Consider the following 17583-nt stretch of genomic DNA (forward strand, 5'->3'; position numbering starts at 1 on the left):
TCTAAAAAGGCACACAACATTCCATGTCAGTGAAAGAGAGTCATACAGATAAAGAAATCCTGTCTAAAAAACACAACACAAACTTTTTACCAGTCTTTACAAAACCATAAGATCTTAAGTAGTTGGCAGAGACCTTAATACTTTGTTTGATTAAATTTAAGAGAAACAGCATAGTCTGTACCAAAGATGATGCAGAGCTAATCATGATGAAATCTCTTTTCCCAAAGAATTTCCTAGCAAGTTCCTCCTCCAGTGTTCTTCAAACCTAAAATCAACTCTAATAAGAAGCCATCTTCTGGATGGGTGTAGATCATATATCATAAAATCTGAGTGCCGTAAGTTTTAGAATGCTCAGTGGGACCCTATAATCTAGATTAGATTAAAAATAATTTTATCCAAAAAATCCCCAGGGAAGAATTTTTGTACACTTTTTGAGTAACTCCTAACTCCTAACCCTGTGTGAGCTCTAATAGTTGTTCTGCTTATAGGACTCTTTGTGGAATCTCATCATATACATGTGTTGCTTATTAATCAACTGAAGACTCAAGAGAGCCTTTCTGCAGATCTTAGGTTATTTTTCTGTGGAGCTCTTTACCTCTCCAGCACAGCCCTGCAATTTCCAGCTCATTTAACCTCTTTAGTCTCTATGTCTTAATGAGACTGCTGTGCTTTTCTTGGGTTCAGTAGAAAGCCAAGGAAAATTTTAGAGCTCACATCCTTTATTTCCTTTCTCTCAGGAATCAGTCTTATACTTCCTGGTTGAAAACAGTTGTTTTGTATGTTTTTTCCAGTCTTCTGGTTACAGTGGGAAGACTAGTCCAATAGCGTTACTCTGTCACACCCAGAAGGTCTTTTAGTTTTGTTTATGGTATTTTCTGACATAACAGAAACTTTGTTTTTATGTAATTACATTTATCAGTCTTAGCCTTTATGATTTCTGTCTTTGGTGTAATTGTTTAAAAGACCTTCCCTACTCCTAAGATATCCAACTATATTTTCCTCCAAACATACAATATTTTAAAACATTTGAATGTTTATCAGTTTTTAAAAATAGAATCTAAAGTGATATCTAACCTGTTGTCTTCCAAAGAATTAGCTAAAGTGTCCAAGTTGTATCTATGGAATAGTCTATCCTCTTGTGCTAATTGAAATGTTACCTTTTTCATATACTAAATTCTTAGTATATTTTTGAACCTATTTTGGAACTTTCTGTTCTATTTATTTGTTTTTCTCATCTATTTCATACTATACTATTTTCACCTTATAGTGTCACTGTGATCATCACTCAGACTTTATAAAAAATTAAATTCCTCTGCTATGACTTGTCTTCACCCAGTTCTCCTAAAAAAGTGCTGTGATCATTTTCGTTAGATTTTGTGGATGGGTGGATGGATAGATAGATAGATATTGAAATCCGATTTTAATTTATGGATTACTTTGAAGAAAGTATATATCTTTTTTGTGGTTTCTTAAGTTTATTAAAAGTCACAGATAAATTATTGTGCTACAAAAAGTATAGAAGTTGTTATATTGCAAATATAAATATTCTACTAATCCATCCAACGCCAACTTTGAGCTCTCATGAGAACTGGCAATATGGTCTTTGGATTTAAATAAACTGGTGTCCAAGACCTGGCTCTGCTACCTTGTAACTTTGTTTCCATAGGCAAATTTTTTTTAATTACTCAATGAATTTTCTTACATTTATAGTTGTACAATGATCATCACAACCAAATGCTATAAAATTTGGTTGTGATAATCCTATATATCTTTATAATAATGCGTTTCTCCATCTAGGAGCTCATATTTCTTCGTTTATTCACATTTTCTTTTACCTCCCTTAATAAAGACTTCTAGCTTTTTTTGCATAATTTTTAGGCATCTTTCGTTTAATTTATTTCCATGTTTTATAGTTTTCATTGCTATTAAGCATCTAATTTTTTGTTGTTGAGTTTATTCCTAGGTAATTTTAAAGTTTTGCTACTATTATACATGTGCTCCCCCTTCCCTCACAAAAGTGGTTATTAAATCTAAAGATTTCTTTGAAGAATAGATGATTCAGTATTGTTCGTAGATTAATATAATGCCTAAAAGTATTTCTGTATACTAGTTTCTAAGTCTATCCTGTGGGACTACTCTGTAAATTTGGCCATTAATAAATATTAAGGTTCTTTTTTTCTGTCGATGACTCTTTTCCTTAGATTGGGGCCAAGGTATAAGTATTCCTACATACAGGTTAAGTCTCACATCACTGAAGAGAATAAAATCTCCTTCAATCCTGCTTTAGCTCCTTGCTACCACCCATTCTCTTTCTCTTCACAGCCGATTTTTTGTTTGTTTTTATTATGGTAAAATATACACAACATATAAATTTACCTTTTGGGGAGTTCCTGTTATGGCTCAGTGGCAACGAACCTGACTAGTATCCGTGAAAATGTAGGTTTGATTTCTGACCTTACTCGGTGGGTTAAGGATCTGACGTTGCCCTGAGCTGTGGTTGCAGACTTGGCTTGGATCCCATGTGGCTGTGTCTGTGGCATAGGCTGGCAGCTGTAACTCCGATTTGACCCCTAGCCTGGGAACCTCCATATGCTGCAGGTGTGGCCCTTAAAAAAAATTACCTTTTTAACCATTTTTAAGTTTATAATTTAGTGGCGTATAAGTACACTCGCAGTGTCGTGCAACCATTACCACTATCCATTTCCAGAATCTTTTCATCCAAACAGAAATTCAGTACCCGTTAAACAATAACCCCATTCTTCCATTCCCCCAGTTCTTGGTAACCTCTGTTCTACTTTCTGTCTATGAATTTGCCTCTTCCTAAGTACTTCATATAAGTGGAATCATACAATACGTAGAATATTTGTCCTTTTGTGTTAGGCTTTTGTTTCACTTAGCATAGTATTTCAACCTTCCATGTTGTGGAATGGATCAGAATTTTTTTTTTGTCTTCTTTTTTATGAGTAAGTAATCTCTCCTATTCTTTATCTCCCATTCATGCCTCACTCAATTTAATCTGGCTTCTACCCTGCCTAGCATACCAAGTGAACAGGTCACGTAATTGCCAGGTATAGTGAGCACTTTTCAGTCCTTATCTTTTTTTTCTATTTTAATTCTGCTTTATTTTTAAGATTTTTATTTTTTCTATTATAATCAGTTTATAATGTTCTGTCAATTTCTGCTGTACAGCAAAGTGAACCAGTCATACACACACACACACACACACACACACACGCGCACACACACACACACTCGCGCACACACACACGCATGCACACACTCACACACACATATATATTCTTTTTCTCACATTCAGTCCTTATCTTTACCTCACTCCAGTATTTGACATTATTAACCATCCCTTCCTTGCAGCTGTAATATGATTGGCTTCATAACAACCTTCAGCTCTTATTTTCCTCCTACCTCTAGACAATTCCTTTTCAATCTCCTTTACTGAATGTTTTTCTGCCTCTTCCTACAACTTCACCACCTCTTTCCTGATAACTCCCAACTCTATTCTGGGCAAAGATACTATATATGTATCGCAACCACCTGCTGTACATTTCCTCTTGGATGTCCCACTTCAGACATGCTTCAAACTGAATGTTCCTTCTATCCTTTTCTATTCCAACTTTCTATCTCTTTCCTTTACTTGACTGGCTCCTTTACAGTTTCCAATCTGGGTTTAATGGGGTACTAGCATCACCAAGTAGTTATATCTAGAACCCTCAGAGTTACTCTTTCCCTTGAATAAATCCCCAACCTCCAGCATATCACTAAAACCCTCATCAAAAAATCTAACTTTGCCTGGATTATTACAATAAATAGTCACCCAGCCTTTAGACTTAGTTCTTTCCCTTTTTTTACTTTCTTTTCTTTTTTTTTTTTTTTTTTTTGTCTTTGTCTTTTCAGGGCTGCCCCCTTGGCATATGGATATTCCCAGGCTAGGGGTCCAATCAGAGCTATAGCTGCCAGCCTACGCCAGGGCCACGTCTGCAAGCCATGTCTGCGACCTACACCACAGCTCACGGCAATGCTGGATCCTTAACCATCGAGTGAGGCCAGGGATCGAACCTGCCTCCTCGTGGATGTCAGTCAGGTTCTTAACTGCTGAGCCACGATGGCAACTCCTAGACTTAGCTCTTTCTAATGTATCAGTCACATTCCTGTCAGATAGACCTCTTTAATAATACATTTATAAAAAGATCAAACAATGCAGAAGTAGGTAAATATTAAAGCTTCTTCTGGGGTTCCCTCCTGGCTCAGTTGGTTGAGGATCTGGCATTGTCACTGCTGTTTCTGGTTATAGCTGTGGCTCAGGTTTGATCCCTGGCTCAGGAACCCACAACCTCATGGTTCCTCGTTGGATTCGTTTCTGCTGTGCCACAATGGGAACTCCCCTGTTTGTTTTTTTTTTTTTTTAACAAAAAATTGTCATTTTTATAGATAGTTATTCTGTAATTTGCTCTCTTTGCTCATGAGTATATCCTAATCATCTTTTTTTTTTTTTGGCTGCCCCCATGGTGTGCAAAAGTTCCTAGGCCAAAATTGAAACTGCCACAGCAGCGACCCTAGCCACTGCAGATCCTTAACCCACTGTGCCATAAGTGAACTCCCCTGATCTTTTTTTAACCTTCTATTTTGAAATAATTGTAGACTTGAGAAATTACAAGAATAGCATAGAGTCCTGTGTACCCTTCATCCACCTTCCTTCAATGGTGACATTTTACATAGCTGTGGTTCCATATCAAAATAAATAAATTGATATTGATGTATTACCATTAACTAGATTACAGATCTTACTCAATTTTCACATTTAAAACTGTATTCGTTTTTGTGTGTATAGTTTTATGCCATCATGGAACCATCACCACAATCAAGATATAGACCTGTTCTGTTATCACAAAAAAACTCCCTGACACTACCTCTTTGTATCCACATCCTTCCACATGCATCCACCACTCTGCTTGTTCTCTGGCAACCACTTAGCTGTTTTCCATCTCTGTAGTTTTGAAACTTGAGCATGTTATATAAAGGATAATACAATATTTTTAGATTGATTTTTTTTTCTTTTCTTTTTATGGCTGCGCCTGCGGTACGTGGAAATTCCCAGGCTAGGGGTCGAATCAGAGCTACAGCTGGGGTCTGCACCACAGCCATGGCAACACCAGATCCAAGCCACATCTGTGACCTGTGCTGCAGCTTGCAGCAACACCAGATCCTTAACCCACTGAGCAAGGCCAGGGATTGAATCCCCATCCTCATGGACTCTATTTCAGGTTCTTTACCCACTGAGCCACAAATGGGAACAACTGGGATCGATTTTTTTTTTTTTAACCATAATTCTCTTGAGACCCATCTGAATTATTGTATGTTTTAATAGTTTTTAATATTTATTTTATTTTTTGTTTTTTAGGGCCGCACCTGCAGTATGTGGAGGTTCCCAGGCTAGGGGTTCAATTGGAGCTATAGCTGCCAGCCTATGCCACAGCAATGCAGGATCTGAGCCGCGTCTGTGACCTACACCACAGCTCACGGCAATGCCAGATCCTTAACCCACTGAGCGAGGCCAGGGATCGAACCTGCAACCTCATGGTTCCTAGTTGGATTCGTTTCCGCTGTGCCACGATGGGAACTCCAGTAGTTCATTTTTTAAATACCTCTGTTTTAAAGTACAGTTGATTTACAATGTTGTGCCGATTTTAATAGTTCATTTTTTAGAATGTTGAATAGTGTTCCTTCATACCAGAGTTTGTTCAACCAGTCATTGAAAGACATTCAGGTTTCCAGTATTTTGCAATTATGAATAAAGCTGCTATGAACATTCATGTACAGGATTTTGTGTGAATATAAATTTTCATTTCTCTGGGATAAGTGCCCAAGAGTGTGGTAGTAGACGTATGTGTAGTCTTGTGAAAAACTGCCATACTTGTCGCCAGAGTGCCTGTGCCATTTTGCATTCCTATCAGCAATGTACGAATCATCCAGTTTCTCTGCAGTATTTAGTATTACCACTATTTAAAAAATTTTATTCATCATCTATCTCATTGTGTTTTTACTTTGCATTCCCCTAGTGGCCATTGACGTTAATTTTCTTTTCATGTATTCTTTGGTGAAATGTCTTCATTTCTTTGCCCTAGTTTTAATTACGTAGTTTACTTATGACTAATGAGTTTTGAGAGTTTTTTGTATGTTCCAGGTACGTGTCCTTTATTAGACTGTATCTTGTCTTTTCAGTCCTGAAAGTATCTTTGAAAGAGCAGAAATGTTTGAAGTCCAATTTATCTTTTCTTTTTGGATTTGTGCTTCTGATATGTCTCTGCGCAGTCTTTGCCTAACCCAAGGTCGCAAAGGTTTTATATTTTCTTTTTATAAGTTTATCATCTTAATGTTTTACATTTAAATCTATGATCCATTTTGAATTAATTTTTATATATGGTATGAGGTTTAGGATGAGTTTCATTTTCTTTTTGCCTAGGGATGTCAGTTGTTTCATTATTGTTTGTTGAGAAGACTATTCTTACTCCAGTGAATTGCTGTGAGCAGCTTGGTAAAAAAAAAAAAAATCACTTGAGTGTGTGGGTCTATTTCTGCATTTATTTTGTTCCACTGATCTATGTTATCTGTCCCTCTTCATGCTGCCATGATTACTGTAGTTCTAGAGTCTTATTATCAGATAGAGTAATTCCTCTCACTTTATTCTTTTTCTAAATTGTTTTATTATGCTTTTGCCTTTCATATAAATTTTAGAAGAATCTGGTCTATATCTACAAAAAAGTCTTGTTGGGATTTTGATAGGAATTGTGTTAAACCTAGGGATCAATCTGGGGAGAATTGACATCTTTACTGATCCTATCTTATTGTTTGTACTTAAGAGGGCTTTATCATTCTTTTTAATGTATTCTATAGCATAGATAAATGTATCATAATTGATATCCTTGCACATTTGTAAGAATTTATTATAGGAAATTTTGATAGATGTTCTAAAATTGTGTTCCAAAAAAGGCTGTACCTGTTTATAGTAAAAATATAACAGGGAAAGAAAATGCCTGTTTCCCTACAACCTCCCCAACATTGGAAATTATCAGTGTTTTAAAATCTTTGCCAATTTATTTCTATAAAATTCACGTATATAACTTAAACTAAAAACTAAAGTTTTCCATCATAAAAAATATATATAGGCTTTAAAAAAAAACATATAGAATTGTATAAAGTGAAAAGGAAATTTATCTCCCTGTCCTTCCCCTTCTCCTAAGCCATTCTCCGGAGTAGTGTTAGGTTTGGTATAAAGCAGTTTGGGCCTTTTTATATACATATCATAACCTTTTCTTTTTTGACAAATGAAAGCATGTATTCTGTTCTACAATTTTCTGTTTTCACTTGACATTATGTTATGAACAGTTTTTCACTCATCTAAGTATGTGATCTTGTTTAAGTAAAATCTTTTTAATGTATAGGATTCAAAAGGTAAAAAAGTGAACTGAATATTATCATGAATGTTTCTGAAAAAATATCTAAATTGAATTACTACTTTGCTTTTAAAAATACTGTGCCTGCTCCACCATGGAGAACAGTATGGAGATTTCTTTAAAAACTAAAAATAGACGTTCCTGTCGTAGCGCAGTGGAAACGAATCTGACTAGGAACCATGAGGTTGAGGGTTCGATCCCTGGCCTCACTCAGTGGGTTAAGGATCCAGCGTTGCTCTGAGCTCTGATGTAGGTTGAAGATGCGGCTCGGATCCTGCATTGCTGTGGCTGTGGCATAGGCCAGCAGCAACAGCTCCGATTGGACCCCTTGCCTGGGAACCTCTGTATGCCTTGGGTGCTGCCCTAAAAAGACAAAAAACAAAACAAAACAAAACAAACAAACAAAAAAACTAAAAACAGAGTTATCATATGATCTTAGCAATTCTACTCCTGGGCATATAGCCAAAAAAAGATTAAAACTCAAATTCAAAAAGGTGCATGCACCCCAGTGTTCACAGCAGCACTATTTACAATAACCAAGACATAGAAGCAACCTAAATATCCCTCAACAGATGAATGAGATGTGCGATACACATACACACACACACACACACACAGGAATATTGCTCAGCCATCAAAAAGAATGAAATAATGCCATTTGCAGCAATATGGATCGACCTAGAGAATATCATACTAAGTGAAGTCAGTGGGACAGATGAAGACAAATATCATATGATACTTACCTGTGGTATCTAAAAAATGATACAAATTAATTTACATAGAAAACAAACTTCTCAAAGTACACCTGAAACTAACACAACACTGTAAATCAACTATACTTCAAGTTAAAAAATATACTGTGGCTGCTACTATGTATAAAATAAATAAAGGGAGTTCCTGTTGTGGTGCAGTGGAAATGACCAACTAAAAGTAGCCACGAGTATGTAGATTTGATCACTGGCCTCGCTCATTGGGTTAAGGATCTGGTGTTGCTTTGAGCTGTGGTGTCGTCTGTAGACATGGCTTGGATCCCAAATTGCTATGGCCATGGTATAGGCCAGCAGCTGTAGCTCTGATATGACCCCTAGCCTGGGAACTTTGATATGCTGTGGGTGTGGCCCTAAAATTAATAAAATAAAATACATAAGGTATAAGGATATGTTGTATAGCACAGGAAATTATACTCCATAATAACTCAATGGAGTGTAATCTTTAAAAATTTTGAATTATGGGGGTTCCCGTTGTGGCTCACAGTAGTGAACTGACTGGTGTCCATCAGGACACGGGTTCAGTCCCTGGCCTTGCTCAGTGGGTTGAAGATCTGGCATTGCCATGGGCTATGGTATAGGTTGCAGATGGGGCTCTGATCCTGCATTGCTGTGGCTGTGGTGTGGGCTGGTAGCTGCAGCTCCAATTGGACCCCTAGCTTGGGAACTTCCATATGTCATGGGTGTGGCCCTAAAAAGACAAAAAGTAAATAAATAAATAAACCTTGAATTACTGTGTTGTACATCTGAAACTAATGTAATACTCTAAATCAACTATGCCTCGATAAAGTACATATATATGGATATATATAAAAACACTGGCTGAAGTAGAGGTAGATTGCTCAGTGGTAATTATCATTCGACATTTCATTTCTGTGAGAATACTTCTTTGTTGTTCAAGAATTTAGAGTTACCTGGTGGCTCAGTGGGTTATGGATCCAGCATTGTCACTGTTGTGGCTCAGGTTGCTGTGGTGGTACAGGTTTGATCCCTGGCCTGGGAACTTCCACATGCTACAAGCATGGCCAAAAAAAAAAAAAAAATTCAATTTCTGCTTAAATTTAATAGGGAAGACATATGATGTTTGTAACTTACTAGCCCTCTTCTCTTATGTACTGTTTTGAGCTAGTAAATAATGATAGAGCAATCCATTTGACAGTTAGTACTTATAGTGATTGAGATATTATAATATCATAGTAAACAAATAAGCACCAGAAAATATTACAGCTACAACAAAGTCCACATTTTCAAAAACATCATTTGGGAAAAATAAAGACTATTATTTATTATTAAAAGAAAAAGGAGACGCTGAAAAACAGGCTTTCAGTCTGGGAGTTTCTGTAATATATTTTCAAAGCAGTGTATTTTTTGTGGTGCCAAGGAGAAACAAAACAAAAACTTATTACTGTGAAGGGTATAAATCAATATCAACTTCCCCATCTTTATTCTATCTATGCTGTTGTAATTGGTATCAGTCAGAGTTAGGTAAAGAATAGAAAAAGAAAAATGAGCACGGGTAGACTTAGTGGCCTAAATCTAGTAAGTGATTGCTATAAGCTCCATGGAGGCAGGAACCATGTCTGTCTTATATCCCCATTGTGAAGGATAATGCTTGGGACATAGTAAACATTCAATAAATACTTGTTGAATGAACTAATGGCCAAAGAAAGAGGTGCACTACCAGGAAAAAGTGGAGAGTAGTGCTGTAGGAGCACGGGGTTAGAGAGAAAAAGTGAAAGTCAGCTGCAAATATAACATAGCACTTAGATGGTTGAATCTGAAAAATGTTCACTTGGATTTGGCAGTTAGCATATCACTGTTGACTTGATAAGAACAATTTCAAGAAAGTGTTCTTTCACACTGCCTCATTCTCTGATGCAATTGCTATTTTGTCTACAATCCCTTAGTACTTTGCATGTTACTGAAATTAAGAGTTTGTGTACATATAGCTTTTTTGAAGCCGTGAAAGGACATCAAGGACAAGGACCTGTCTCTTGTTTTTTGTTTGTTTTGTTCTGTTTATTTATTTTATTTTATTTTATTTATTTGCTTTTTAGGGCCTCACCCATGGCGTGTGGAGGGTCTCAGGCTAGGGGTCTAATCAGAGTTAAAGCTGCCGGCCTACACCACAGCCACTGCAACACCAAATGCGAGCCACGTCTGCCACCTACACCACAGCTCACAGCAATACCGGATCCTTAACTCACTGAGCAAGGCTAGGGATCAAACCTGCAACCTCATGGTTCCTAGTCAGATTCGTTTCCACTGCACCATGATGGGAACTCCTATTTATTTTTTTAAAAATTTGTATCATCAGAGTCTGGCACTGCATGTGGCTTATAGTAATTATCATTAGTATTATTATTATTTTGTCTTTTTTTTTTAGGACCACACCCGCAGCATATGGAGGTTCCCAAGCTAGGGGTCCAGTCAGAGCTGTAAACGCTGGCCTACACCCAAGCCACAACAACACAGGATCTGAGCCTCGTCTGTGACCTACATACATCAGAGCTCACGGCAACGCTGGATCCTTAACCCACTGAGGGAGGCCAGGGATCAAACCCGAGCCCTCATGGGTGCTAGTTGGGTTTGCTGACTCCTGAGCCACAATGGGAACTCCATATTTTTAAATGAATAGTTTAGCTGTTATAAATTTTACTCTACAGGAAAAGGTACTTTGAATTATATTGTTATTTCTCTGATTTTTGTAGCGATATGAGTGTGTTTAGTCAAGGCTATGTCTATTTAAGTTGCTAAATGGAATGGTTCATTTAGGGGAAAAAAGTGTTTTAGGGTTCTCTAGGGCTTTTTATCAGGTAGATAATGTAAATCCTACCCATCCCCAGTGAGATTTATTACCTCAGTTCCCCTCTGGATAATTTCTGGCTTCTTGAGTTTCTAGTCCAGATTCTGAGTGAGGTTCTGTTACTCTGGTTTGAGAGGTCAGACCTCTTATCTTGGAAACTAAACATCTTAATTTGCATTTGATCCACACTGTACATAATGTAAAGAGCCTAGCTGCAGTCTGAAAGATTAGATTCACTTCTCTTTTTACTTTTTCTGGACTTAGTTTGAGATAAATATCTAAGAATTGGCAGAGCCCAAGCTCATCTCTTAGGGATCTGTGGACTATGCATAATTGAATTTAGTAATTCTAGTTTCTTTACGAATTAACTGTAAATTATTTCTTTTTAAATCTGGCACTGATTTTTTTTAAAAGCTTTCTACTGCTACTGAGGTTTTATTTTTTAATTTTAATGATTCACATTGGAACACATGCATATCCCCCACACTCTTCACTGTCAAGATAATAATTTATGCTTGTTTTGGCACAGTGCTCATCTTCTTTGGAAGAAGGTTATTTTTAGTATTTGTGGAAATGTTCTCAAAGGATATGTGAGCTTAGGAGTGATCACAAACCCTCTTCTCTTGGTTATGCAGGACTGCTCACCAAGTCAACTGGTATTTTTCTCTGAAATTTTTTAGATAGCAGTAATACTTGTTTTCCCTCTCTAACTAGAACCACAGAGCTTGTAACTTTATTTTCTTCTCCTGATATTACTAAAGAGGAAAATTAACCTAAAAATGACAAAAGGAATTTTGTTCGATTTTGGCGGAGTATCAACTTTCCAAAGCAGTCACTGGAATTATCAGTATTTAAGGACATTCGGATTGAATTACATGTGATTCTGTAGGCTACTGCCAATATTTGTGAATGAGGCAAAGTATAAATATATTTCTTTGACATTTTCACTTGCTTTGCTCTAATTTAGTAAATGAGAGAGAGGAAAAGCAAAATATATTCAGAAAAACATTTCTTTTTGTAAATGGGTCGTTTGTTCTCCTGTAGGGCAAGTGATAACTTAGGCATAGTGGTAACTTAAAGACACCTTATCTTTCATATTCATTTCCATGTCATTCCGGAAATCACTCTTTATAAATTCTGATTTTCTGTATAGTAATCTTTTAGGGAGTGAGAAATTGGAATTCAGTTTCTTCAGCTCTTTCTTTCCCCCACAATAACCTTAGCATCTTTATTATTCCCTCAGAGGCCCTATTGTCTTTATATGTCTCTTCACTGGGTGACTCTTTTCTTCCTAAGCCTATAAAACCTAAAACTTATTATCCTACTTTCAGTAAGCACCTGATTGCTACAGAATGTAGAGTGATATTTTTAGCTTTATGGAGGTGGTTATGGACCCCTTTGAGAATCCGATGAAAAACCATGGGTTTTCTACTCAGAAAAATGTATATTACAGAATTTTGTTTGCAATTCAGGAGGTTCATGGATCTCTCTCATTACCACCCCATTCAAGAATTCCTGGTATAGGTAGGAATAAGAAAACATCTGGGGGGAGTTCCCTTGTGGCACTGGGATCCCAGTGTTCCCTTAAGGATCTGGCGTTGTCACTGCAGCAGCTCAGGTCACTGCTCTGGCTTGGGTTCAATCACTGGTCTGGGAATTTCCACATGTTGCAGGCACAGCCAAAGAAAAAAAAAATATGGGTATTTTTATACATTTTTGGTGGTGTTAGCAGTGGTTTGCCAACTCCACCACCATCCATCAAAAATACTTATGGAGGGAGTTCCCGTCGTGGCGCAGTGGTTAACGCATCCGACTGGGAACCATGAGGTTGCGGGTTCGGTCCCTGCCCTTGCTCAGTGGGTTAACGATCCGGCGTTGCCGTGAGCTGTGGTGTAGGTCGCAGACGCAGCTCGGATCCCGCGTTGCTGTGGCTCTGGCGTAGGCCGGTGGCTACAGCTCCGATTTGACCCCTAGCCTGGGAACCTCCATATGCTGCAGGAGTGGCCCAAGAAATAGCTAAAAAGACAAAAAAAAAAAAAAAACTTATGGAGTTCCCATCGTGGCTCAGTGGTTAACAAATCTGACTAGCATCCATGAGGATGCAGGTTCAATCCCTGGCCTCACTCAGCGGGTTAAGGATCTGGTGTTGCCATGAGCTCTGATGAAGGTTGCAGACATGGCTCAGATCCTGCGTGGCTGTGGCTGTGGCCGGCAGCTACAGCTCTGATTGGACTCCTAGCATGGGAACCTCCATATTGCCACGGATGCTGCCCCTAAAAAGCAAAAAAAACTTCAATGCTGGGAGTTAGCATTGTAGCTCAGTGGTTCAGAACCTGACTAGTAATCTCTGAGGATGTGGGTATGATCTCTGTCCTCGCTCAGTGGGTTAAAAGATCTGGCATTGCCTTGAGCTGCAGTGTAGTTCACAGATGAGGCTCCTATCCAGTGTTGCTGTGGCTGTGGCATAGGCTGGCAGCAGCAGCTCCAGGTTGACCCTTAGCCTGGGAACTTCCATATGCCACAGGTGCAGCCCTAAAAACAAAACAAAACAAAACAAAAAACAAACTTCAGTGCTACCTTGCATAGAGACTTTTGCATGCTGAAGTTGCAGTAAAAAAAAAAAAAAAAAACCCAAACCTGAGAATAGACACAGCTAGTAATCAAAACACATAGAAAGGTCTATCAGCTATATAAATAAGTGGTTTTTTTTGTTTGTTTTTGTTTTGTCTTTTCGCCTTTTCTAGGGCCATTCCCACAGCATATGGAAGTTCCCAGGCTAGGGGTCTAATCGGAGCATAGCTGCCAGCCTTATGCCAGAGCCACAGCAACTCGGGATCTGAGCCGCGTCTGCAACCTACACCACAACTCACGGCAACACCAGATCCTTAACCCACTGAGCAAAGCCAGGGACTGAACCCTCAACCTCATGGTTCCTAGTCAGATTCGTTAACCACTGAGCCGTGATGGGAAGTCTGTAAATAAGTGTATTTTTTGTAGTATTCTGAGGGTATTATTAGTGGGTATTTCTTAAGAGTTGTGTGTTGCAAAGAAAATGGACAAGGAAGAGGTCCCATCTTTAAAGTGGTTTAAAGTAAAAGAGGAAACTTTGCAAATGTATGAAACTAATTTTTCCCTGTATTATAAATGAGAGCAATGAGATATTGAAAGTGTTGGTTCATGTTTATGTTTCAAAACTGGGAGTTCCCATTTTGGCGCAGTGGAAACGAATCTGACTAGGAACCATGAGGTTGCAGGTTCAATCCCTGGCTTTGATCAATGGGTTAAGGATCTGGAGTTGCTGTGAGCTGTGGTGTAGGTCAGCAGCTACAGCTCCTATTTGACCCCTAGCCTGGGAACTTCCATATTCCACGGGTGCGGCCCTTAAAAAAAAAAAAAAAAAACTGAAGGGCTGAAATCTTAATCTATAGGCGGGAATTTTAGCCTTGAGGCAGGTCTTTTTAGGCTGTAAGAGCCAGGATATTCTAAGAAGCTGATGTACTGCCTTGGTGAAGGAGGCTACCTATAACCTGTTTGCAGCCTGTTTTCTCCAGCAACATGAAAGTTTGTTGATAACTTTTGCAGTCTGCCTTCATCAGTACTTTGACAACCAACCAACTGGTGGCTCTAGGAGATTAGAACTCAGAAATTTGAGCTGCAGTCTTATCACTCAAATATTCTTGACTGTGAGCCAGCTCTGGCTGTCTTTATATGTGTCCTAAGTATCTTTTGGTTGACTAAGTTTTCTTTCGGGTTTATTTGTGTTTGGCACAATCAGGTTGTGTGAGGACACAACTTTATTTTACATCTTTTGTAAAGAATAGAGGGCCTATGCTTGTGCAAGGTTTTAACTGAAGGAGACATTTGTCCATACAATAACTTGGAATAATCAGAGTAGCTATGGCATGAAAACTTAACATGCACATGTAGTGCATTTTTATCATTTACGTCCTGATGAATAGTAGGTTTAATTCAAGGATCACCTCTTCTTTGAAGCTTTTCTTAATTCTTTTTTCCCTCTTACATCTCAGAATTGGCCACTCCTTCCCCTGTGCCTCTACTGAACCTTTTATGTTTTTTTTTTTTTCTTCTTAGGCCTGCACCCACAGCATATGGAAGTTCCCAGGCTAGAGGTCAAATCAGAGCTACAGCTGCCGGCCTACCCCACAGCCACAGCAATACGGGATCCAAGCTGTCTGCAATCTACACCACAGCTCATGGCAATGCCAGATCCTTAACCCACTGAATAAGGCCAGGAGTCAGACCCACATCCTCATGGATACTTGGTCAGGTTTGTTACTGCTGAGCCACAATGGGAACTCATACATATTTTTTCACTGCATTGTAGCACTATTTTTTTATAGTCTATCTCTGCTAGACTATGAGCTTCTTGAGGGCGTGGTCTTATTCATTTCTCTATATAATGCCTGGCACCTAGAAAGTACTCAAAAATGCTTTATGAAAAAGTAGGTGAGGAGTTCCCGTCGTGGCGCAGTGGTTAACGAATCCGACTAGGAACCATGAGGTTGCGGGCTCGGTCCCTGCCCTTGCTCAGTGGGTTGACGATCTGGCGTTGCCGTGAGCTGTGGTGTAGGTTGCAGATGCGGCTTGGATCCCGAGTTGCTGTGGCTCTGGCGTAGGCCGGTGGCTACAGCTCCGATTCGACCCCTAGCCTGGGAACCTCCATATGCCGCGGGAGCGGCCCAAGAAATAGCAACAATAACAACAACAACAAAAAAAGACAAAAAGACAAAAAAAAAAAGAAAAAGTAGGTGAATGAACAGTATGTTAAATGTTATTACAAAGCACTTAAGGCAGGGAATAAAAACTCAGATGCCTTCAGGCTCCAGGCATAAATAAGTTAAACAGACCTGGTAGGGACTATGTAACCTGGGGAACACATGCCTTATCTAAAACGGGCAGCTGCTACTCAGATCCAGCCCATTGGTGTCTTAAGAATGCTGACCCTATGTTGCTACATCTTTTTTTTGAGAAGCCAGACATTTGAGTTTTTATATGAAATCTCTGTGAACATTATGAAATGTTGCCAACTAGTTTGATTTTTTGAAAAAACTTTTATTGAGGTATAATTTTTTTTTTGTCTTTTTGCCTTTTCTAGGGCCACGCCCTCGGCATATGGAGGTTCCCAGGCTAGGGGTCTAATCAGAGCTGTAGCCGCCAGCCTACACCAGAGCCACAGCAACGCGGGATCCAAGCCGCATCTGCAACCTACACCACAGCTCACGGCAACGCCGGATCCTTAACCCACTTAGCAAGGCCAGGGATCGAACCCACAACCTCATGGTTCCTAGTTGGATTCGTTAACCACTGCACCACGACAGGAACTCCTGTTTTTTATTTTTAATTTTTTATTGTCTTTTCAGGGCTGCACCCATGGCATGTGGAGGTTCCCAGGCTAGGGGTTGAATCAGAGCTGTAGCTGTTGGCCTATGCCACAGCCACAGCAGTGCCGGATCTGAGCCATGTCTGTGACCTGCACCACAGCTCCTGACCAATGCTGGATCCTTAACCCACTAAGTGAGGCCAGGGATCGAACCTGCGTCCTCATGGATGCTAGTCATACTCGTTTCCACTGAGCCACAACAGGAACTCCCTAAAAGTGTAGATATTATGAGTGCCTATCTCAATGTATTTTCACAAATTGGAGTGATTTTTTAAATTGAAGTATAATTGACATACACCTACTGTTTTAGTTCCAGGTAAACATAGCAATTCATTATTTCTGCACATTACAAAATGATCACCTCCTATACAGATATTTTTGTGATCCAGACAAAACTATTGACTGGCAAGCCACCAATTTGCAACTTACGACAAAGGCTGTATGAGAAACTGAATAGTTTGATTAAGAATCACTTAATAGGTTAAAGTATGATGAAAGAGACAAATCAGCCAAATGCGATGTGTGGACCTTCTTTGGATTATGATTCAAAAAAATGAAATGTGGTGCAGTGGGTTAAGAATCTATAGACCCCTGGCCTGGGAACCTCCATATGCCACAGGTGCAGCCCTAAAAAAAAAAAAATCCACTACAGCAGCTCAGGTCACTGCAGAAACACGGGTTCAATCCCTGGCCTGGTGTGGTAGGTTAAAGGATCCGGCATTGCTGCAGCTGCGGCATGGATTTAATCCCTGGCCCAGAAACTTCCACATACCATAGGTGTGGCCATTAGAAAATAATAATAATAAATGTAAAAGAATGTTTATAAGACAATTGGGGAAATTTGAATGTTGACTGGCTATTTAATTAAAGAATTATTGTTAACTATTTTAGGTGTAATATAGTTGGGTTTTTTTTTAAATAGACGTTTATCTTTCTGAATAGTTTAGAGCAAAATTGAACAGACGGTACAGAAGGTTCACATGTACCCTGTGCCCCTACATATGTACAGCCTCCCCTTAGCAGCATCTTTCCGCTAGGGTGGTACATTTGTTACAATCATTATCACCCCAAATCCATAACTTACATTAGGGTTCACTCTTTTTTTTTTTTTGTCTTTTTGCTATTTCTTGGGCTGCTCCC

General features: G+C 38.9%; 1 protein-coding gene across 8 annotated transcripts in view; it reads left to right on the top strand.

Annotated features, from left to right (window-relative positions):
* Nucleotides 1-17583, top strand: part of TAF1 (TATA-box binding protein associated factor 1) — an 85630-nt gene that overhangs the window by 54356 nt on the left and 13691 nt on the right. The gene's annotated exons all lie outside the window — the stretch shown is intronic.

The sequence above is a fragment of the Phacochoerus africanus genome, chromosome X (assembly GCF_016906955.1).
Source record: "Phacochoerus africanus isolate WHEZ1 chromosome X, ROS_Pafr_v1, whole genome shotgun sequence".
In the NCBI taxonomy this organism is placed as follows: Eukaryota; Metazoa; Chordata; class Mammalia; order Artiodactyla; family Suidae; genus Phacochoerus; species Phacochoerus africanus.